The 24740-nt window shown below is 49.7% G+C and overlaps 1 long non-coding RNA gene across 3 annotated transcripts in view; it reads left to right on the forward strand.

Moving 5' to 3' along the window:
* LOC135186306 (uncharacterized) overlaps positions 1-24740 on the forward strand; it is a 65090-nt gene that overhangs the window by 21995 nt on the left and 18355 nt on the right. The window contains exons 2-4 of one of the 3 annotated variants that reach the window (XR_010306816.1): positions 12033-12100; positions 15969-16136; positions 17248-17345. This is a non-coding gene — a long non-coding RNA (uncharacterized LOC135186306). The remainder of the gene's footprint in view (positions 1-12032; positions 12101-15968; positions 16137-17247; positions 17346-24740) is intronic. The other 2 variants (XR_010306817.1, XR_010306818.1) reach the window with 2 other exon arrangements.

Raw genomic sequence — 24740 nt, forward strand, 5'->3', positions numbered from 1 at the left:
CTGCCATTTGGGCTTGTTGAAACTCATCCCATTAATGCTGCCTCATTGATCCAGCCCTTCCAAGTCCCTCTGAAGAGCCTCTCTACCCTGATTCAAATCAACACTGCCGCCTAACTTGGTATCATCTGCAAACTTACTGCTGACACTCTGTATGCCTGAACCAAGGTTGCCAATAATTGTGTTAAAAAGAAGTGGTCCCAGCACAGATGTCTGAGGAGCACCACCAGTGCCTGGGTACCAACTGGGTTTAACTCCATTGACCACCACTCTCTGGGCCCTCCTGTCCAGCCAGTGCTTTATCTAGGAGACAGTCTGCTCATCCAAGTCTGGTATTTGTAATTAGTCCTTGCACCACTTCTTCTCCCAGGATCCCAGATTTAAAGGGTTCAGCAGCTGTAGTATTTTGAGTGGACATCTCTTGTCTGCTTTTTCTTGTTCATTCCTCGTGGCTTTCTTCAGACATCTAGACAGGGTACTGATTGTGGTGTGTTTCTTGCAAAGTGATACTTCTGTAAAGGTGACTCAATATGTGACAGCTCCGACTAGAGCTTATTTTTCACCCTGCTTGTGAGTGGAGCTAAGTCCAAGCAAGGCATAATGGGTGTAAGCTGCAGCACAGGAGGTTCCACCTCAACGCAAGGGGGACTGTAAGGGTCACAGAGCACTGGAACAGGCTCCCCAGAGAGGTTGTGGAGTCTCCTCCAGAGACTTTCAAGGCCTGTCTGGATGCATTCCTCTGTGACCTGAGCTAGATTATGGTCCTGCCCTGGCAGGGTGGCTGGACTCAATGTCTTTGGGTCCCTTCCAACCCCTGACAGCCTGTGATGTGTGGGCTAGGTGTGAGTGTCTCTAACATACCAATGAGTGCTGAGGGTGAAAGATTTGCTTAATTACACAAGTGATGTGAGGAGCAGGACAAAATGAGCTGCCCAGGGAGGTGGTGGAGTCACCCACCCTGGATGTGGTGCTTAGGGATATGGTTGAAGGTGAATCTTGTAGAGTAGGGTTACAGGTTGGATTTGGTGATCCTGAAGGGCTTTTCCAGCCTGGATGTTTCTGTGACCCTGTCAAAAGGTTGCAGTGGGAGAACTCTGCAGTTGGTGTGTCCATCAGTGAGCTCTAACAACAATACCACCCCACCACCATGAAACACCCACGCTGTGCAGCCTGCACAAGCCATGCTGATGTGTATAGTGACACAAGCTAAGGCAGGGGAAGGGGGGGCAAAACATGAGTGATGGTGCTGGTGTGGGCTTGCTTTCCAGTTTCCACGAAAAGCAGGTTTCCAGTTGGGGCTTATTTATTGACGTGACTTTCTTAGAACATCCCCTGCGAGCTGTCTGCAGCTGATCCCAACTCAGAAATCAATTCTAGCATGTCGACTTCAGTGGAAAATTGTGCAATAAAACACATCTTGTGACATTTCATCAGGTACTAGAGGAGGACTTTCTCCAAGACACTCTTCCCCTGATGCTTTTTTTGCCTTCCCCCCCTCGCTTTGGATGATTTTGTTTTAAGACCTGCCGTGAGTCATGTCCATGGCAGTGGATTAGGAATGGTGCCTTTGGCATGTTTCAGAGGACTCAGTGTGGAAATAGCGTTACGGTGTCTGCAAACAGTGTAAACTGAAGATGTGCAGAGATTCCTAGAGCTTCAGTTCCCCAGGGGATGGCAGGGCTGGCAAACACACCAGCGCTGCCTGCTTTTAAAACAGGGAGGAGGCAACCTGAAAACCAAGGTGCTCTTCCCGCCCTGCTATCCATCTGTAATCGTCTCCCTGTCTGGCTACTCACCGCTTGCACTGAAAGCACAGAAACCTTCAGGCTGGAAAAAGGCCTGGGGACAGAGTGGCTGGAGAGCAGCCAGGCAGAGAGGGACCTGGGGGTGCTGGTCGACAGCTTACTGAACATGAGCCAGCAGTGTGCTCAGGTGGGCAAGAGGGCCAGTGACATCCTGGCCTGGATCAGGAATAGTGTGGCCAGCAGCACCAGGGAAGTGCTTCTGCCTGTGTACTCAGCACTGGTTAGGCTACACCTTGAGTGCTGTGTCCAGTTCTGGGCCAATCAGTTTAAGAAAGATGTTGAGGTGCTTCCAGAGAAAGGCAACAAAGTTGGTGAGATGCCTGGAACACAGCCCTGTGAGGACAGGCTGAGGGAGCTGGGGGTGTGCAGCTTACAGAAGAGGAGACTCAGGGCAGACCTCATTGCTCTCTACAACTACCTGAAGGGAGGCTGTAGCCAACTGGAGTTGATCTTTTCTGCCAGGCAACCAGCAACAGAACAAGGGGACACAGTCTCAAGCTGTGCCAGGGCAGGTTCAAGGCTGGATGTTGGGAAGAAGTTCTTCCCAGAAAGAGTGATTGGCATTGGAATGGGCTGCCCAGGGAGGTGGTGGAGTCACCATCCCTGGAGGTGTTTAAAAGGAGAGTGAATGAGGCACTTAGTGCTATAGTTTAGTTAATTAGGAGGTGTTAGGTGATAGGTTGAACTCCATGATCCTAGAGGTCTTTTCCAACCTGGTTAACTCTGCTATTCTGTGACCCTCAGGATCACCAAGTCCAACCATTAACCCTGTCCTGCAAGGTGCACCCTAAACTATATCCCCAAGCACCACATCCAAAACGACTTTTAAACACATCCAGGGTGGGTGACTCCACCGCCTCCCTGGGCAGCTCATTCCAGTGCCTGACCACTCCTGCTGGAGAAAAAAAAACTCCTCATGTCTAAACCTACCCAATAAGTAGGTTCAGGCTTTGCACTAGGCAGCCAATCTACCCCTAAAGGATGTTCTTCCACAAGGGGACACAGTCTGAAGTTGTGCCAGGGGAGGTCTAGGCTGGATGTTGTTAGGAAGTTGTTGGCAGAGAGTGATTGGCATTGGAATGGGCTGCCCAGGGAGGTGGTGGAGTCACCGTCCCTGGAGGTCTTCAAGCAAAGCCTGGATGAGGCACTTAGTGCTGTGGTCTGGTTGACTGGACAGGGCTGGGTGCTAGGTTGGACTGGATGAGCTTGGAGCTCTCTTCCAACCTGGTTGATTCTATGATTCTATGACCTCCACCTTTCTTTGATGAATTCAACAGGCCTCTTTGTTTTGCTCTTTCCCTCCCTCCCTCTCCCCTCCCCCCTCCTTTTTTTATTTACCCTCCTATTTATTTATTTCCTCCTTCTTTATCTCCACTCCTTAGCACTGCAGTGCCTGATGTCACTCTCTCAGCAGATACGCAGGAGGGAGGTTCTCACTGGGATTTTCCTCCCTGGGATCACGCACAGTGTTTACTGTCTGTGGCCTTTCCGGTGGTCTCCCAACCTCCAGCAATGGGAATCACGAGGTCCTTTTTCACCCACCCACCCCTCCCTCCCTGCTTCCCAGCCCCATCCCCTGCTCTGTGGTATCTGTTGTTTTGCGAGCTCTGGAATCTTTGTCCCCGTTACGTAGCCCCAAACCTGACCTTGTTGGAGACCACACACGGGTGTCTCTGGATGAGAGGGGAATGTATGGAATGTTTTTCTCTGAGCAGTTTATGAAATTCCTGTGCTATACGTTTCGGAAAGGCTTCCAGTTAAAGAGGACCAACCTTTCTCCAAGGAAACTGCAGTTCGGCGGCAGCTCCGGCGCAGGCACTTGTTTTTGAGACGCGTTCTGGATGGAAAGGAGGAGGGGAGGAAAGGGAGGAGGTTGTGGGGGGAGATAAAAAGGAAAAGAGGAGATGTAAACAAGGAAGCCTAATTCCCTGCTCGGTATAGGCGCAGGCAGGAACAGCTTGCACGGTGGGGCTGCACGCCTCCGAGGCCAGGCAGCGGGAGCGATGGAGACCCCAGCCCACCCCGCGTCTGTTGGAGGGCGCCAGACTTGTTGAGATCTAAAGGGCTTCATCCTGACCTGCCCAGCCCCTCTTACAACACCTGGGTAAAGGCAGGAGGTAGGACGAGCAGCGCTGGTTGCAGAGGTGTGCGAAAAGCGATGCCGAGGGCAAGGAGAAAGAAGTCTTCCATCCCAAATCTCCTCAGGAGCGGAGGAAACATATGGCTTTGGGTCTGTTTTCTCTCTGACAGTGCTTTAGATACTCACATGTTGAAAATAAGGAGATTGGGTATTTAAACAAAGCTTGTCAGGGGAAGCCAGGGCCAAGAGCGTCTCTGGTGCAGGCAGCTGAAGCGCAGGAGGACGGAGAGGGAAGGCCCCAGCTGGGGCACCCTCCGTGACGCGGGGCCAAGACCTCGCAGCAGGCGGGAGAGAGCAACCAGCTCTGCCTGGGTGTGTGCTGCGAGCGCCGAGCTGCTGCACGATAAGGTGGAACCACCTCTTCCTCTCTTTGTGCTTTGGAAGCAAGTGGAGCTGCCATCACACGTCTGAAGGGCCCTCCATGGGCACGCTCCGGGGGGAGCCTGGGAAGGTCTGGCTGGAGGTGAAGGCGGGCGGCGGGCAGGGAAGCGCCGCTCCGAGCCGAGGCGCTCTGGGAATGGGCTCCAGAGCAGAATTCCTCATTGTGAGCGCTCGGTGGTTTGCAGGGACTGAGGACCTTTGTCTGGGACTCGCATACCTCAGGCCCACTTTAAGTGCCTGGGTCTCTTTTTGGATCTGGGCCTAATCTGCTAATTCAGATCCAGCTTGCATGCGTCAGAACTGTAAGCCAATATAGAGTTGGCAGGAAACAGCTTTTCTGTCCTGTGAACATTTTCAGCATTTTAGTCTTTTTTTTTTTGCCTTTTTTATTTTTTTTTTCAGTCAAACCTGGGCTTAAAACTTTGGCCAACAACCAGAATTTCATAGAATCATGGAATCGGTCAGGGTTGGAAAGGACCACAAGGATCATCTAGTTCCAACTCCCCTGTCATGGGCAGGGACACCTTACCCTAGATCAGGCTGACCACAGCCTCAGCCAGCCTGGCTTTAAACATCTCCAGGGACGTGGCCTCAACCACCTCCCTGAGCAACCCATTCCAGGCTCTCACCACTCTCGTGGTGCAGAACTTCCTCCTCACATCCAGTCTGAACCTCCCCACCTCTCGCTTCGCTCCATTCCCCCCTAGTCCTGTCACTCCCTGAGAGCCTGAAAAGTCCCAGATTTTTGTAGACCTCTTTCAGATCCTGGAAGGCCACAAGAAGGTCACCTGGGAGCCTCCTCTTCTCCAGACTGAACAGCCCCAACTTTTTCAGTCTGTGCTCACAGCAGAGTTGCTGCAGCCCTCTGAGCATCCTCCTGGCCCCGCTCTGGACACACTCCAGCATCTCCACATCCCTCTTGTAATAGGGACTCCAGAACTGGCTGCAGTACTCCAGGTGGGGTCTCACCAGAGTGGAGTAGAGGGGGAGAATCACCTCCCTATCCCTGCTGGCCACACTTCTTCTGCTGCAGCCCAGGCTCTGCTTGGCTTTCTGGGCTGCAAGTGCATGCTGCTGGCTCCTGTGGAACCTCTCGTCCAGCAGCACTCCTGAGTCCCTCTGCTCAGGGCTGCTCTCCAGCCAGTCACTGCCCAGCCTGGATTTGTGCTTGGCATCGCCTCGACCCAGGTGCAGGACACTGCACGTGGTCTTGTTGAACCTCATGAAATTTCCAAGTTATTTATATTTTTCCTGCAAAATGAAAAGTTCTGAGTCTCGGTTTTGATCCCCCCCCCACAAACATCAGCTCAAAAGTTTGCTTTCAATATTGACAACTTCTTTGTGGTAGTGGTTTGGGTTGTTGTGGGTTTTGTAAGCTCTTATTGACAGGGGTTTAAATTTAAAAACTAAAGTGGGGTTTAAAACTGGAAGGAGTTGGTTGAACTCTCTCCTCCTCTTCCTCCTTCACACACACACCCCAGCCCCCCATCAAAAGTCTTAGGTTGGGCAGATTGGCATGTTCTGATCTGGAAAGCACCTCATCAGACAGGACCATAGGCTGATGAGCTACAGCTGTTGGCATCTGATGGCAGTGGTCTGTGTTAAATGTGTGGGAGTAGAGGGATAGAAGCAAATCACAACAGCGAGCACACGCTGGCTGCCTGAGCAGAGACACCACCTCACAGGCACAGGAGATGCCATGGGGGGTTTATCTTTTTGGTTGAGGAATTGTAGCCTAACTGTATGAATCATGGTGATGGAGAAGGTTTGGCTCTTGGACCTTTCACCACTACAAACCGTTTGAGCAGTAGATCACAGAACTTCAGAGGTTGGAAGGGACCTCCAGAGATCATCGAGTCCAAGCCTTCTGCCAAAACAGGGTCTCCCAAGGTAGTTCCCACAGGAATGCATCCAGGTGGGTTTTGGAAGTCTTCAGAGGAGGAGACTCCACAACCTTTCTGGGCAGCCTGCTCCAGGGCTCTGTCGCCCTCACTGGAAAGAAGTTTCTCCTCATGTTGAGGTGAAACCTTCTCTGTTCCAGTTTGTAGCTGTTGCTCCTTGTCTTACTGCTGCTGACCACTGAAAAGAGCTTGGCCCCAGCTACTTGACACCCACCCCTCAGATATTTGTAGACATTGGTCAGATCTCCTCTCAGCCTTCTCTTCTCCAGACTAAACAGCCCCAGGTCTCAGTCTCTCTTTATAGGGGAGATGCTCGAGTCCTTCAGTCATCCTCATGGCTCTCCAGTGGACTGTCTGCATCAGGTCCCTGTCTCTCTTGAACTGGGGAGCCCAAAACTGGACGGAGAATTCCAGGTGTGGTCTCACCAGGACAGAGCAGAGGGGGAGAAGAACCTCCCCAGACTGGACACCCCTTTTTGATCCATAACCCGTGTTCACAATGGCCATGACTTTCCTCACTGTACCTCATTTTGAGGTGCTTTTCTTTTCTGCCTTCTTTCACATTGCCCTCTACGCCTGCTGCCAGTTCTTTCCTCCTTTGTTCTGATCCAAACCCCGCTGGAATCAACCGAAGTTATCCCAGCAGCTTCAGAAGGCTTTGGAGCAAATCCCTCGCGCGCCAAACAACCTCAATCTCATCTTTCCAGTGCTTCCTGCAAAACACACTCCTTTCACAAAGCTTTTAAGCAGCCTGATCCTGGGTAATGTTTGTATTGCTTTGCCTTTGACTTTTGGCCAGTGAACTGTACGTGGGTCAGTTAAAGGGTCAACAAGATTCCCTGATCAGGTGTGCTCTGTGCTTGCTCTGTGGGAGCATGCAGGCAAGAGAATAGCCTGATTAGTAGTACTGAGGATGAACTTCAAGTATCATTTAGAAACAGGTCTTGTGTCCTAACATACATTCTCCAAGTGATTTGTAGTATCTTTCTGCATAGTTAGGAGAGAGCTTTGCAAATAGAGCATGGAAATATAATGAACACAAGGGTGTGGAATGGCTCAGTTCAGTGTCTGTTGGATTCCAGCAGCCAGTAAATAAGACATATCTTGCAACTGAAAAAGGCCTGTGAGCAGAGAAAGCCCTAGAGATCTCCAATCCATATTCTTCCATCCTACCAGGTGTCCTCTCTCCGTGGAGGATAGCAGTTGCTGTTGGCTGGGCATGCAGAGACCTCATCCCTGCGTGACACTGTGCAAACAGATCCTGACTGAGTTTTCTGCTGTCCCTTTTCCATTCTTCTCCACCCTTTTCCATTCTTCATCCCCCAGACACGTGCTATCTGTGCAGCCTTTGTTCCCTCTCCTGCTCTGTGTTCCTCCTGTCTCCATGATGAATGTTAGTACTGTGCTAATGTCAATTTGCTGGCCCAGCGCTGCCTTTTGGGGAGTGCAGATGACATGCAAGCACAAAATAACAGACAGCTCTTGCCCTGAAAAGGCTAGAAAGGGAGAGAAGATGCACCATGTTCAGAAAGGGACTTGGAGCCAGAACCAGTGATAGGGTCACCTTCTCTCCTTCTCACAAGAACTGAAGTTCATCATAGAATCATAGAGCAGTCTGGGTTGGAAGCAGCCTCCTAAGGTCCAACCTCTGCGGTAAGGAGGGGAAATTCTTCTCTCTTCTCAGTCCCCTTATTTTACTGTTACCAGGAGATGGGAAAAGGAGGTGATTCTCCTCCTCTGCTTCACTCTGATGAGACTCCACGTTGAGTACTGTGTCCAGTTATGGAGCCTCTATTACAAGAAAGATCTTGACATGCTGGAACATGTCCAGAGAAAGGCCACAAGGATGATCAGAGGGCTGGAGCTGCTCTGCTGTGAGGACAGACTGAGAGAATTTGGGGCTGTTCAATCTGGAGAAGAGAAGTCTCTGAGGAGACCTTATTGTGGCCTTACAGTGAGTGAACAGGGCTACAAGAAAGCAGGGGAGGGACTTCTTAGGCTGTCAGGTAGTGATAGGACTTGGAGGAATGGAACAAAACCAGAAGTGGGTAAATTCAGGTCGGATGTTAGGAAGAAGTTCTTCACCATGGTTGCCCAGGGTAGTGGTGGAAGCCTCATCCCTGGAGGTCTTTAAGGCCAGGCTGGATGAGCCTCTGAGCAACCTGATCTAGTGTGAGGTGTTCCTGCCCATGGCAGGGGGGTTAGAACTAGATGATCCTTGTGGTCCCTTCCAGCCCTGACAATTCTGTGATTCTAAGGCTCACCTTCCTGTGGTCACTAGAAATATGAATCTAAGGGATCCTTACCCCTGAGGCAAGCACCTTGCACCCTCCTGGGTGCCATAAGGGTGGTTGATTGGACAGGGCTGGGTGCTAGATAGGACTGGATGATCTTGGAGGTCTCTTCCAACCTGCTTGATTGTATGGTGTGTTGAGGGTACAAATGGGTCTGATATCTCTGCCTCGAGTAGTTGGTGACCTCACTGGGTGAATCACAGACACTGGGGTGGGAATCAGGGCAGCCTACAAGAGTGGGTAGCTGTTGGTGCTTTTATGAGTGGTTTGGGTTAATTTTTCCTACAACCAAAATTGTGGGCAACTGTTAAGGAGAAGGCCAAGAGAAGATGTGGAGGGAGATGTTTGTTTGGAGAAGAAATGGGGCTGGTAGGAGGATGAGTAGGAATAGCAGGAAGGTATGAAGATGATAAGGACCTTGAGTAAGTGCATGAAAAGGGCAGAGAACAGAGACTGACTGTGCCTGGGACCCTGGTGAGATTATTTCAGTAATTCCAGGATGTTCTGCTTTGGTCTTGGGATTTAAAGTATTGCAGCTAATCTCACTAGAATCTGATGGCTCAAAGTGTTTGGAAGTTTATCAGTTCTCTCCTCTTCAGTGGAAACAAAAATACATCAGAGATACTGAGAAAGAAAAATCCCACTGGTCTCAGAGGGTAACATCATTTTTTAGGGTGACAGAAAGTTTTGTTCTCACTGAGCACCTACCACCCACAAGTAAAACCTGTGGACATTTCAAGAGCAGAAAATGCAATTGGAAAAGCCCTGGTCAGACTTGCCTCTCCTTCCCATCCTAATTTGCTTCCAACCCAGACTGCTATCTTGTGAGGAAGCGCTGAGGAAACTGGGATTATTCAGCCTGGAGAAAAGGAGGCTGAGGGGAGACCTCATTGCTCTCTGTAGCTCCCTGAAAGGAGGCTGGAAACAAGAGGAGGATTGATCTCTTCTCCCAATGTACAAGTGATAAGACAAATGGAAATGGCTTCACATTTCACCGAGGCAGGTTTAGGTTGGACATGAGGAACAATTCCTTCCCAAAAAGGGTTGTCAAGCCCTGGCTGGGGTTGCCCAGGGCAGTGGTGGAGTCCTCATCCCTGAAGGGATTTAAATGCTGTGTAGATGTGGTGCTGAGGGACTTAGTTTAGTGATGACCTGGCAGCGTTGGGTTAACAATTGGACTTGATGAGCTTAAAGGTCACCTCCAGGCAAAGTGGTTCTGTGCTTCTGTGATCTGCAGCAGAGCCTCTGTCACTGCAGTGTGTTTTTTGCTGTGAAGTTCTCAATGTGCAGAGTGGTGACTCCCATCCAGTTGTCACTGTAGTTTTCCAAACCAAGAAAGAACAAACAGGATGAGGCCCTTGGCCTATCTAAGAGTAGTGAACACAACTTCACTTTTTAAAGCCATATGTCCAACAGCTGCTTTCAGAAGAAAATTTACCAAGCAAGAGTGTAGGGGGAACTCAGGGTAGTTGTTTTGGTTTTTTCCTTCCTTTCATCTGGCTGGGATTAAGTATTTTGTTTTTCTCTTTTTCATGCATCAACATGCCACCATGGGACTCTATTACCTCATACACAGCCACATAAAAATAAGAATAAAGCATTACCAGTGGAACCTCAGCTGGGTTGAGGTAGAAACTGCTTAGGGCTGAAGCAGAGGTGCGAGGAGTGCAGCGCTGACTCCTGGGCAGGGGCGAGAAGCCAAAACTGTTCTCTGCTTGCTGGAGTGGGATGTAAAACTTCAGATCATTCCAGAGGTGCAAGGGTGAATTTAGAGGAGAGTTGGAGAAGAGGGAAGGGAATTTTCACTAGCTGATTCAAGGTTGGCTTGTTACAAAATCATAGGAATCAGAGCTAGAAAAGAAAACATGTTGTATGAAGTCATCTTATCCGGTCCTTGCGACCAACCGGTGTAGGCTTCCTCCCATGGGCTTTCCAGGCAAGGTTAACCCTTGGAGAATGCTGAATGGTCCTTGCTGAAGCAGAAAACGAAATTGGCTTCTGCATTGCTCCACCTTTCACCAAAAAACCATCTTTTCCTCTTTCTGATCCGCATCTCCTCTGCCCTTCACACCCTGCTGAGAGCCCTCAGATGGATATCTTCTTCCCAACTCAAAGAGCCGGCCAAGAAATAGCAGTATCAGGGAAGACAAAGATTTAAGAGGAGACTTCAAAGATGGGTGGCCAGAGAGGTTCTTAATCCCTTGGGAGGAGGGAGTTAGTTTCTTTTCCTTCTCTAAAGAAACCTCCTTCCTGCTCCCCGCCCCCCACCTGCCTTTGCAAACGCTGAGCAAAGATGTGATGATTTACCAGTTGTTATCTAACTTGGAGCTGTCGGTTTCCTGAGGACAAAGGCCCAGTGCACAATATGACAACAAGGTCTTACATTTAACTGCAAAGTCCCTTGACACTGCAGCCTTCCAGCACAGCAGGCTGGAAAATGTGTTGCAGCTCCATATAAATTGATGGAGGGGGAGGAGGAGAGGGAAAGAAAAGGAAAATAAGGGAAAAAAATAAAGGAGAAGGAACATAATGAATGAATTAAATATGGACATGAATAATATTCTCAAGTACAATCTCCTCTGTGTCATCTTGGTATTCAATTCCATTTATTTTGTGTTGTCCTCACATGGTCAACTTGTGGATTTGCACAGATTTCTGAGTGGTGAATGTGGAACTATTTTGTAGAGATTAGCTTAAAAAAAAACAACAAAAAAAAAAGCTGGAGGCTCAGCTGTGGAGGAAGAGTCATAGAGTCATAGTCATAGAATCAGACAGATTGGAAGAGACCTCCAAGCTCATCCAGTCCAGCCTTGCACCCAGCCCTAGACAATCAACTAGACCATGGCACTAAGTGCCTCATCCAGGCATGGCTTGAACACCTCCAGGGACAGTGACTCCACCACCTCCCAGGGCAGCCCATTCAAATGCCAGTCACTCACTCTGGGAAGAACTTCTTCCCAACATCCAGCTTTGAACCTGCCCTGGCAAACCTGAGACTCTGTTCCCTTCTTCTGTTGCTGGGTGCCTGGGAGAAGAGCCCAACCCCACCTGGCTACAGCCTCCCTTCAGGGAGCTGCAGACAGCAATGAGATCTGCCCTGAGCCCTGCAGCCCTGCTTCTGCAGGCTGCACACCCCCAGCTCCCTTAGCCTCTCCTCACAGGGCTGTGCTCCAGGCCCCTCCCCAGCTTTTTTGCCCTTCTCTGGACATGTTCAAGCACCTCAACATCTCTCTTGAATTGAGGAGCCCAGAACTGGACACTCAAGGTGTGGTCTGCCCAGTGCTGAGTCCAGGGGAAGAGAAACCTCCCTTGTCCTGCTGGCAGCACTGTTCCTGATCCAAGCCAGGATGCCACTGGTTCAGGTGGGGTTTGTGTTTATTTATTTCCTAATGTCCCCTCAATTCTTCTTTTAATTTGATCCTGAGGTAAGACTAGACTGTGGTGAGCCTGAGTCTCTGTGTTTTTCTCCTTGGATGTAGTTAATTTGCAGATGGTTGGGGTTTTATTTCTGCAGGAGCTGCTCTGGATTGAATGTTTTATGAGGCATATTGATCCAGGAAGAGGTTACCTTCATCTGATGAGGTACCATGCATCAGCTGCTCTGCAATAACTGTCCAAGCACATGCTGTTAAACCTAAGTACCCCCAGGTAGCCATATGTGTCAGAGTGCTAAAGTGGCCATTTGTATCAAGCTCCAAATGGTTTGAGGTTCCATCAGATCTCTGATATTAAACTGTGAGGCAATCACATCCTGCTTCACAGTCGTGTTTGTCTAACCACAGCCTGGATTCTCTCTGAATCCTGTGGCTCGGGCTGGAAGTCTCAAGAGGTCTGTGAGAATCACAGAATCAACCAGCTTGGAAGGGACCTCCAAGGTCATCCAGTCCAACCTATCACCCAGCCCTGTCCAATCAACTAGACCATGTCCCTCTGCAGGGCTCTCCTACCCTCTAACAGATCTACACCTGATTTTAGCTTGGTATCATCTGCAAACTTACTGATGCTGGACTCAGTGCCCACGTCCAGATCATCAGTAAAGATATTGAACAGGACCGGGCCCAGCACTGATCCCTGGGGCACACCACCAGTGACAGCTGCCAGCTGGATATGGCACCATTCACGACCACTCTCTGGGCCCAGCCATCCAGCCAGTTCTTGACCCATATCAGAGTGAATCTCTCCAAGCCATGAGCTGCCAGCTTAGCCAGGAGCTTGTTGTGGCAGGCGATGTCAAAGGCATCTTTTCCATGTGCAAGTGCCTACTACTAAAAAACCAACTCACATTTTGACATCACAGAGGAGTGGAGGTTAGGCTCATCGCATGGCAAGGCTTGTTTGCCCTTTCAAGATCGGTTTTGTGGCTTTAGTCTGAGCTCTTTAAGATGTCTGCATCCTTCCTGAACTGAGGATGCCAGCACAGAAGGTCATAGAATCAGTCACGATTGGAAGGGACCACAAGGATCATCTAGTTACAACCCCTGTCTCAGATCATTGAGTCCGACCCCTCTGCCAAGGCAGGATCACCCAGGGTAGTTCCCACAGGAACACATCCAGGCAGGTTTGGAAAGTCTCCAGAGAAGGAAACTCCACAACTTCTCTGGGCAGCCTGCTCTAGGGCTCTGTCACCCTCACTGGAAAGAAGTTTCTCCCCATGTTGAGGTGAAACCTTCTCTGCTCCAGTTTGTAGCTGTTGCTCCTTGTCTTATTGCTGCTGACCACTGAAAAGAGCTTAGCCCCAGCCACTTGACACCCACCCCTCAGATATTTATAAACATTGGTCAGATCTCCTCTCAACCTTCTCTTCTCCAGACTAAACAGCCCCAGGGCTCAGTGTCTCTTCATAGGGGAGATGCTCAAGTCCCTCAGTCATCCTCATGGCTCTCTGCTGGACTGTGTCCTACAGGTCCCTATCTGTCTTGAACTGGGGAGCCCAAAACTGGACAGAGTATTCCAGGTGTGGTCTCACTAGGGCAGAGTAGAGGGGGAGAAGAACCTCCCCAGGCTCAGCATACTTTTCTTGATGCACCTCAGGATGCCATAACCTGCCCTTCAACCTTCAGCCAGACTGTTCTCCCTGATGGTGCCATCTTTTCTTCACTGCCTGTAGAGGAAGCCTAGGCCAGCTAGGCTCTTAGCTGCTAGTTCTTGTAGCCCTTAATCCAGCCTATCCTCTTTCTCCTTTACTATCTCAGTAACTTAGAGTCATAGAATCATGTGGGTTGCAGAAGACTTTAAAGACCATCAAGCCCAGCCATTATCTAACTCTATAACTTATACTCTCTCTGCAAATCCCACTATCACAGGTTTTGTGTTATCTAGGTTATTGTTTAGAATGCTAAACTTTACTGGCCTGACAAGCAGTCTTCTGAAGCATCTTGCTAGCAATGGCCCCATTTATCATGATGCCCCATTAGTAACTCCACTTTGAGAGCTGCCTTCAAAACACATCTTGGTAAGCCTAATCCAGGTCTTGCTCTTTCCACACAGTGCAAAGTATTTGTTTCTTAACTCAGGTCTCCTGAGATATCAAATTATATGCCTTGGAGAAAAACAAACATGCTCTGCTGATGCCATTGCCTTTATCCAGACAGACCTTTGCCCAAAGAGAAGTGCCAGTCTGTGCTCCTCCTGAGAACCAGAGCCACTTCACATCTCTATAGGTCTGTTTCTGAGAGAGATGTCGAATTTACTGGCAACTGGGGTTTAGCAAGAGTCCCATCACAAACCTCTGGAGCTCAAATTGACTGCCTTTATTCCCACCAGGAGATGTTGGCATTCATGTCCTGTTGTTGTTGGCCAGCATCTCTGTAACTGTCCATATCTTGTGTTTCAAAGAATGTGACCGCTTCTTTGAGGAGGTGTCAAGTTTCCTTGAAATCAAAGACTGTTCCTCTCTCTCAAGGTCTTGGAAATTTCAGCCCACACTTCAGATACTTGTGAGTAGGATTTGCCACAGTCCCCATATCTGAAGGGTTTGCTTATTTGTTTATTTCCCAATACTCAATGGAGGATGGGCTGGCAGTAGGCAACCTGGGAGGGCAGCTTGCTGCCTCAAATCGCTGCCAGATGTTTTCTACCTTCTCCAGAGCCGTTACTGATCTCCAACGTGATGGTTGGACTCAGTGATCTTAGAGGGCTTTTCCAGCTGAAACAATTCTCTGGTGCACAGGTGGCAGTTACCAGTGTGTCATGGGTTTCACTTGGAACCCATCTGCTCAGGGTTTATAGAATCATAGTGAGTCCAGCATCAGTAAGTTTGCAGATGACACCAAGCTAGGAGCAGATGTGGATCTGTTGGAGGGTAGGAGAGCCCTGCAGAAGGGACCTTGCCAGGCTGGATGGGTGGGCAGAGGCCAATGGGATGAGACTGAACAAGGCCAAGTGCAGGGTTCTACACTTTGGCCACAACAACCCCAAGCAGCACTACAGGCTGGGGACAGAGTGGCTGAGAGCAGCCAGGCAGAGAGGGACCTGGGGGTGCTGGTAGAGAGTAGCTGAACATGAGTCAGCAGTGTGCCCAGGTGGCCAAGAGAGCCAATGGCATCCTGGCCTGGCTCAGGAGCAGTGTGGCCAGTAGGACAAGGGAGGTTATTCTGTCCCTGTGCTCAGCACTGGTCAGGCCACTCCTTGAGTGCTGTGTCCAGTTCTGGGCCCCTCAATTCAAGAGAGATGTTGAGGTGCTGGAAGGTGTCCAGAGAAGGGCAACAAAGCTGGTGAGGGACCTGGAGCACAGCCCTGTGAGGAGAGGCTGAGGGAGCTGGGGATGTGCAGCTTGCAGAAGAGGAGGCTCAGGGCAGAGCTCATTGCTGTCTGCAGCTGCCTGCAGGGAGGCTGTAGCCAGGTGGGGTTGGTCTCTTCTGCCAGGCAAGCAGCAACAGAGTAAGGGGACACAGTCTCAAGCTGTGCCAGGGGAGGTCTAGGCTGGATATTGGGAGGAAGTTGTTGTCAGAGAGAGTGATTGGCATTGGAATGGGCTGCCCTGGGAGGTGGAGTCGCTGTCCATGGAGGTTGTTGAAGCCAAGCCTGGCTGAGGCACTTAGTGCCATGGTCTGGTTGATTGGCCAGGGCTGAATGCTAGGTTGGACTGGATGAGCTTGGAGGTCTCTTCCAACCTGGTTGGTTCTACGAAATCATCTTCTTTGGAGATAGAATGGTTTAGGTTGCAAGGGACCTCAAGGATCATCCAGTTCCAACCCCCTGCCATAGGCAGGGACACCTCCCACTAGAACAGGTTGCTCAAGGCCTCACCCAACCTGGCCTTGAACACCTCCAGGGAGGGAGCAACCACAACCTCCATCATCTTTAATTCCTCTTGCTAGGGGCCTTAGGGCACAAACCTGTGCTTGCCCTTTGTGCCCGTTTGTTTTCCTGTCGTAAGGGCCCCTCCCTCCAGTCACACACCTCCTCTGCTGCTGGCTGACAGACAATGTTCATCCTTTTCCCTCCGAAGAACTCAGCCTGCGGATCGCTGGGAGAGGGAGAGTGGTGCACATCATCGCCAGATGGAGATCAATACGTGGCATGGCTGCGAGAGTCCACATGGTAGCACTTGTCAGCAGTTCTCTTCCAGCCTGTCAGCACAGCACTCCATCACACCAACGGGAGGAGCATGCTCTGGGTTTGTATGTTTGAACCTCTCTGGGGACACCACTAATATAAAAAGCATTGCCACCAGAGGCTTCTTCTCCACTTAACAACAGGAAATACATTTTCCTGCAAGTCTCTCATGGAGCTTGTGGAGCCTCAGATAAGGCTCTTCTCTTGTGGGTAGCAGCACTGCAAGAGGTAGTGGCAATGGTGGTAACACAGACCTCTACTCCCAGAAGGCTGACATCATGGGCTCAATAATCTGAAAGGTCTTTTCCAACCTGAATGAGTCTAAGGCCAGGCTCTTGTTTCACATTGGTGGCAAATACAAATATGCAGTATTTGCATATATGCAAAATATGCAATACAAATATGTGTGGTGTAACAGACTTCTACCCCCAGAAAGCTGGCATCATGGACTCAATAATCTGAAAGGTCTTTTCCAACCTGAATGAGTCTAAGGCCAGGCTCTTGTTTCACATTGGTGGCAAATACAAACGTGCAAAATCTTAACACTGAGTCTGCAAATCCAGCCACTGAAACAGTGGGTTGATGTTGCCCATGCATAGGACCTCCAGGCCTTGCACAGATCATAGAATCATAGAATCAAGCAGGTTGGAAGAGACCTCCAAGCTCATCCAGGCCAACCTAGCACCCAGCCCTGGCCAATCAACCAGACCATGGCACTAAGTGCCTTATCCAATCTTTGCTTGAATGCCTTCATGAACACCAACTCCACCACCTCCCTGGGCAGCCCATTCCAATGCCAATCACTCTCTCTGCCAACAACTTCCTCCTAACATCCAGCCTAGACCTCCACTGGCACAGTTTGAGACTGTGTCCCCTTCTTCTGTTGCTGGTTGCCTGTCAGAACAAACCAACTCCACCTGGCTACAGCCTCCCTTCAGGTAGTCGTAGACAGCAATGAGCTCTGCCATGCTCCAGGCCTTGGTGAAGAAAGGACAGCAGTGTGTGGTGGCCCATCCAGTCACAGCACGGGCACAGCACTTAGCCAGCCATGGGCATACAACAGCTTGCGTCACACTACTCGTTAGTCAGCCATCTTTCTTCACTCCTCTCCAGTGGGAGCTCTCCACAAGGTGGCAATGTAACACCGTACATCCCTCCATTTCCTCTTGCAGATGTCCTCTGGTTGAAGTTTCCCTCATCCCAAGAGTGATGTCCTTGCCTACCTGCACCCATCACAGATGGACACGCGAGCCTGGTTCGTCAGACTGAGGTGAGTGCAGGTTGCCTGATGGTTCTCTGCTGCGTCTTCAGAGGTGGAGAGCAAAGTCCAACTCTGTGGCTGTGCCACTTCTTGTTGGCCATGGGAAAAGATGAGGCATGAGGAAGGCTTCCAGGAGACCTTATAGTGGCCTTCCAGTATCTGAAGAGGGCCTACAGAAAGGCTGGGGAGGAACTATTTACAAGGTCTTGTAATGACAGGATGAGGAGGAATGGGTTTGAACTGGCAGGGGGGAGATTTCAACTAGGTGTTAGGAAGAAGTTCTTTCCAGTGAGGGTGGTGAAGCACTGGCACAGGTTGCCCAGGGAGGTTGTGGCTGCTCCCCCCATGGAGGTGTTCAAGGCCAGGCTGAATGAGGCCTCGAGCGACCTGTTCTAGTGGGAGATGTCCCTGCCTATGGCAGGGAATTGGAACTGGCTGAGCTTTGAGGTCCCTTCCAGCCTAAACCATTCTATGAGTATATGGAGTCACCAGCCATGGAGAGGGCTGGTGGTGCTCTTTGGGGGGAAATGGCAGGCTTTTAAGAGACCCATTCTGGTGTCTTTGAAATGCTAAATTGCACTCAGTTGAATAAATAGTCCTGCTGCAGTACATGGGATATCTGTGAAGCACAAGGCCACCTTGACATGAAGAGGCAAGCCAAAAAAAAACCCCAAAAGTCCTGGCTTGTACTTTCTTCCCACTCCTTTAAAAGCAACCAGGCAAGATGTCAGCTGAAGATGCGATGTGATCATTGCTACGGTGCTTGTTTCAGTCTAGCAGCAATAACAGGAGGAGCACAAATGATAGCCACATAACACCAGCTTCCTTCTCCACCACAGGCCAGGATTTTGTGAATTATCCCCAGATTTTGGTACCTCCCCTCCGGCTTCTGTTCTGTCTCTTACAATAAAGGTTTGCCTGCCAACTTCTTTGAACGGGGGAAGCGAGCCAAGGCAGTCCTGGAAGGGGTTGAGCTGTGTTTGTTGTGCACACTCTGTTTTGGGAAGCCCTCTTCTGATACGTGTTGATGTACTTTGTCCCCCGTAAGTCTCTCTGTGCTTGTAGCAGGGGGGGGTTGTCTCTGCCCTCTAGTTGAATCCTTGAGAAACTCTCCCAGAAAATCTGGGGCACTTCAGGGTGGAAGTGGGAAGGATGCTTTAGGAGCTCTTCACCTACTCAGAGAAGTGCCTCTGTCTAAAGCTGCAGTGTCACTATTGCCACTCTGAAGTCATGCTGTCTTCTGCAGTACCAGGTATTGGTCATGGCTGGAAAGCCAAGAGCTGATTGAATGGATCCAATGAGCTGATCTGGTATGGCAGGCTTGAAGCTCTTTGAAGCCTATAAGGGCATTTCCATTTCCAAACCACAAATTATTTCCAGAAACTGGGAAACAAGAGGAGGGAAACAAGAGGAAGGAAAGCTTGCACATGGCAAGCTCAACAGAGAAGAAAAATCCTTTGCAATGAAGTCATTGGACAGAAAGTAAACTGCCCACAAGCCCTTTTACCAGAAGAGTTTGGATCAAGAGTCCAGTGAATAGGAGAATTGTACGTAACAAGCAGTATATGAACTGTCAGGGCAATAAAGAGGTATTGTCCATGGGTTGGTCTCAGAACTTCCACTGAACCCTGTAGTGCATGAGTCAGTCAGAGAGAAGATGGGGCTATGTGGTGCCTGTTCCAGCACTAGGTTAGAGGAAAGGTGAAACTTTTCACAGAAAATAGTTAAAGCTTTGCTTTATCAGGGCTTGCTAAACTTTGCTTAACTTGTGCAATGATTCCTGGCTCCTCTGCATGGCCTTCACCTTTGAGTACTATTGATTAACTAGTACCTAGTTTGCCATATGAGCTGAGTTCCTCTTACACCTTTCTCCTCTTTATCTAAAATGGACTTAGTTGTTTTAACCCTTTGACTGGGAGCTGGCTCGCTCGTTGGGTACCTGGTGCCTCTTCTGAAAGGCTTTATGCTAAGGAGGCAAGAGAGACTGAAGGTCCTGGCAGTGAAAGCTAGACTCTTTTCCACTGTGGAGGTTGTTTGTCTTGCAGTAGCATCTAGTAAGTGTTGTCCAGCTAGGATAGGGTAGGGGGAGAGGCTGCTGCACAAGGCAGAGGACCAGCGCATATCGAGAGGGCTGCTCCTGCCCTAAAGAACTTGCAGCCTGAATTGCAAACAAAGAATGGGAGGAAAACTTAGAGGCACAAAGAAAAGAAATGGCTTGGCCAAGACTGAGCAGTAAATCAGTGGCAAAACTTCGAAGAGTTCCCTGGAGCCCTAATCTGGTGACCTTTCTAGTGGGGCAGGCTGCCTCTGGCTTTTCAGTGGAGTGTGCAAAGCGTTGGCTTTTGATTTGCAAATAGATTAGAGCATGCAGCATCTGATGCCAGAAAAACTCCAGCACGAAGTTAACGTTGCCTGATGGGGTCTCATATTGTTCCAGAATGCATAGAGGATTAATCCTCAACAGGGTAGCAAAAAGTGATGCAAACTTCAGCTTCTGAGAAGTACACAATGTAAAGGTTCCTGTCAGGGTAGCCATAACTCTACCCTCTTCCACAGACGCTGCTTTATGTGCTCAGGCAGCCTGAATCATGGGGCAGATTCAGGAACCAATGCACGTGAAAGCATCCAGCAGAGGCTAATACTGTCTTTGTCTGAGCATATCCCATCGAGAGAGATGGAACAGGCACCAGTCTGTTCTTTTAAGTTTCTTCATACACATTTCCTATAAGAACATAGGCTTTGAAGCCAGGAAGACCTCTCTAGACTGTCTGACCTTCTCCATCCCAACCTTCAGACTCCTTTTAATCCATCTGCGTTGAGCCAAACACACTGAGGTTGTCCACAGCATCTTCAACAAAGGCACAAGTTCAGAGCTTGAGTGTTGTAGCTGCAGACAGAGAAACTATTGTCTGGTTGTTTTCAGGGGGTCTTGGCTCTAGTCCTCCCCTGCACAGTCCACCACAAAGTTGGCTTGCTCACCCTGGCATGCTCAGCAGAGAGGATGCATTTTGGGATGCTGAGGCACGCTGGCTTAGGAGGGCTTAGAATAGTCTACCTAAAACCAGAGAGTGATGTTTGGGTTTATCTATAGCAGAGCTGAGATTCCCCTAATACCTGGATGAATTTAATCTAGTGCCCCTTCTACTTTGGGGAGAAGGGTCTCAGAGTGACGCAGATTGGTTGCAGTTTAGAGAATGGTTTAGCTCTTCTGGCCGTCTGATCCCATCTATGAGCAAGGTGTTTATGGCTCTGTTTTCTCCATCAAAAGCAAATCTCTGTCTTTATTTAGTCATGATGCTTTCCCATGGAGAGGAAAGGCCAGCAGAGGTCTGTAGACCCAGCAGCCCCTCCAGAAATGTTCTAGGTGGATGTAGGGCACTTGTGGTCAGTGCTCCCATCGCTGGGCGTGCAACCTGCAACGCTCCCTTGGACTTTGCTGAAAGCCCTGAACCTCTGTGTGTGCCTCAGCTCCTCACTTGGCAGCACTGCTCCCTTTGCCTCCTTACTTAGTGATTTGAGAAGGGTCTGGTGATCACTCCATATGCTCTGGCTATTATGTTTTAGTGTAAGGTGCTTGAGTGGAATCATGCCATGATAGAATTGCTTTGGTTGGAAAAGACCTCAGTGAGTCCAACCATCAACCTGACACCACTGTGGCCATTCAACCAGGCCCCTAGGTGCCATGTCCACATGTTTTTGAACACCTCCAGGGATGGAAACTCCACCATCTCCCTGGGCAGCCTGTTCCAATCCCTGACCACTCTTGCAGGAAAGAATTTTTTTTCCTAATATCCAACCTAAATCTCCCCAGGCCCAATAACATCCCTGGATCTATCAAGTCAGGCAGGAAGGATGACAAATCCTCTTTTCCCTCCTACATACAGCAACCAACTCTCGTTGCCCACTGAGGAAGAATTTTTTCACTGTGGGGGTGACAGAGCACTGGTACAGGCTGCCCAGGGAGGTTGTGGAGTCTCCCTCTCTGGACATATTCAAAACCTGCCTGCATGCATGCCAGTGTGATCTGCTCTAGGTGATCCTGCTCTGGCAGAGGGGCTGGACTAGATGATCTTTCAAGGTCCCTTCCAGCCCCTGACATTCTGTGATTCTATTCAATGAGCTGTGTATGGAGAGCTCAGACTCTGATCAGACTCCAGACTTCATCATGTGTGATTTTTACAGCTGGATGAATTTATGATGGGAGGGAGGATCCTGTCTTAGATGTCTTTTCCCTTTACATGCACAAGTGCTTTGAGGAACTTCCTGACTTTACCCACCAACATCTGATGGAATCATTCCTCCAGACAAGTTTCAGCCTTGTGTCAGTTGGTAAAGACCTTTAAGATCATCAAGTCCCACCACTGAATGACAAATGGAGTGCAGAAATGATTCACTCACTTTGACTGGATGCTGCAGGTTTTGCATCCGCCTCTTGCCTGGTTTTATCTTTCTTAAAGAGAAGAAAGAGCAAGCAAAGAAGAATAAATAATGTACAATGGGTGGCAATCAGAAGTTATTTGCTTTGTGAACAATGCTTTCTGCAAAGCTTCCATGTCACTGGGACCAAAATCCAGATGCCAAAGGGAAAGTAACTGAAAGGGGACACCCCTGCAGCCTACCCATCCGCACTTGGCCTGTCTGGTCCTCGTCCCTCGCACCTCAGCACTTTCCAGCCATGTCATGGTTGTATTGTCTCTGCCCCACGGTGATGCAACATCTCTGTGCCATGGTGGGAGCTGAGGCACAGACTAGCTGAAATGTCTTGCCCTGTGGTTAGCTGGAGCTGGGCTCCAAGTCATTTATAACTTTTTCTTCGCCGCTACTGGGTACATCTCCCTGGGTAACTTTTATTGTGTGTGCAGGGTGGGAGGAGGCCTGATCTCTACCAGGGACATGGACATCCATTTCTTCTTGGTCCCTTCACTATTTCTTAAGAGCTAAGTGTCTGTCCATACCCTGTTCTTTACATTCTTCTCTATGCCCCCAGCTGCCCTGGCTGTGAGCTTGGACTAAATGATCTTTTAAGGTCCCTTCCAACCCTTCATGTTCTGTGATTGTGTGATACTGGCTACTGTCAGACCCAAAATGCTTCACTGCTTGGATGTTTGGTCATTTATGTTCTCATGAGGTTGGGGAGCTCTCCTGCAGCCCCCTGTGGTCTTCACTGAGCAAGCAATGTACAAAGTGACCCCAGCATCTCTTTCTTTCCCCGCTGACTGGTCCCTTGCCCACCCACCCAAAAGGTCTTTAGGAGGCATATGTTGTGTGTTCACCAGGCTGCTGCTGGTCTCTTCTCACAGGTAACTGGTAACAGAACAAGGGGGAATGGCCTCAAGCTGAGACTGGGGAGGTTTAGATTGGACATTAGGAAGAAGTTTTTTGTAGAGAGAGTGGTCAGAGACTGGAATGAGCTGCCCAGGGAGGTGGTGGAGTCAGCCAGCTTGGATGTATTTAAGGGTCATTTGGATGTGGTGCTTAAGGATATGGTTTAAGGTGAATCTTGAGTAAGGTTAAAGGTTGGACTTTGTGATCCTGAGGGGCTTTTCCAACCTGGATGTTTCTGTGATCACAGGGCTGCAAGTCCCACTAGTGTAAATAGAGAGTTGTGCAAGTAAAATGTGCCAGAGCCTGAAATGGGATTATCTTGAATGGCTAAAGAAGCTACTGCACTTACAGGACCTGATCTGCCACGTGAAATGGGCCTCCTTATTTCTTCTGCCACTTGGTTGCTTTGATTGCATCCACTTTTGGTTGTGGTTTGAGAAGGCATGTGGATGCCTCCTCAGCATCAGCCAGGAAGTGGGAATAGGTCTCTGGCAGAGGAGAGGGCAGTGGAAAGGAGAGGAGCTGAGGTGGTAGAGCCATGGCCTTTTGATAGCCATGTGTTTTACAGCATGTCTCCCTCTATTTCTGGCAGAAGATGTCAGGGCCAATGAATCCTGGAAGCCCTCAAGTGCATGCCTGGATATGTTCTGTCTCCTTTTGCCAGCTCTGCTGAAGGAGAAATGAGTGCCACACCACTGTCCCATCCCTCAGCAGCTATTTGGCAGCCTCCCCTGAGCATCAACACTGCAGCTGGCTCGCCTGATATCTACCAACCATTCTCTTCTCCCTCAGCCTTTTTGCCCTGAATGGATCCATTTTTTTAGGATTTAGCAGGTGTCCCATGTCCCACTGAGAACCCAGCACAGGAGAAAATACACTGCAAAGCTGGGGGAAGTTGCTAGGGAGTAGGATTAGTTACCCCTGGAAAAGGTCACAAGGGCTAGGAAGCAGCACTATTTACCTCTGGAAATGGGCACAAGGGCTGGGAAGCAGCACTATTTACCCCTGGAAATGGGCACAAAGGCTAGGAAGCAGCACTATTTACCCCTGGAAATGGGCACAAAGGCTAGGAAGCAGCACTATTTACCTCTGGAAATGGGCACAAGGGCTGGGAAGCAGCACTATTTACCCCTGGAAATGGGCACAAAGGCTAGGAAGCAGCATTAATTACCTCTGGAAATGGGCACAAGGGCTGGGAAGCAGCACTATTTACCCCTGGAAATGGGCACAAAGGCTAGGAAGCAGCACTATTTACCCCTGGAAATGGGCACAAAGGCTAGAAAGCAGCACTAGTTACCCCTGGAAATGGGCACAAAGGCTAGGAAGCAGCATTAGTTACCCCTGGAAATGGGCACAAAGGCTAGGAAGCAGCATTAGTTACCCCTGGAAATGGGCACAAGGGCTAGGAAGCAGCACTATTTATCCCTGGAAATGGGCACAAGGGCTAGGAAGCAGCACTATTTATCCCTGGAAATGGGCACAAAGGCTAGGAAGCAGCACTATTTATCCCTGGAAATGGGCACAAGGGCTAGGAAGCAGCACTATTTATCCCTGGAAATGGGCACAAGGGCTAGGAAGCAGCACTATTTATCCCTGGAAAAGGACACCAGAGCCAGCATCAGGGCAAATAGCACATCTAATGGTCCCATGTGGTCCTCCAAACCCTTGATGCATTTGATGCTTGCCTGGTTTTGGCACCTGGCTCTGTCTGTCTCTTGATGATGGGCAAGATCACATAGTGCCATGGTTACTTGCTCCCTGGGTTAGGACAAGGAGCAATGGGTGGCAGCTGCAGCACAGGAGGTTCCGCCTCAACACAAGGGGGAGCTTCTTTACTGTAAGGGTCACAGAGCACTGGAACAGGCTCCCAGAGAGGTTGTGAAGTCTTCTCTGGAGCTTTTCAAGGCCTGTCTGGATGTGTTCCTCTGTGATCTGTCTTAGATTGTATTGTCCTGCCCTGGCAGGGGGGTTGGGTTCGATGATCTCGTTGGGTCCTTTCCAACCCCTAATATCCTGTGAGCCTGTGGTCCTGTGGGAGGTAAGAGGATGGGGCCACATTTTCAGCAGTGGTGCCCAGAC

The sequence above is a fragment of the Pogoniulus pusillus genome, chromosome 24 (assembly GCF_015220805.1).
Source record: "Pogoniulus pusillus isolate bPogPus1 chromosome 24, bPogPus1.pri, whole genome shotgun sequence".
NCBI lineage: Eukaryota > Metazoa > Chordata > Aves > Piciformes > Lybiidae > Pogoniulus > Pogoniulus pusillus.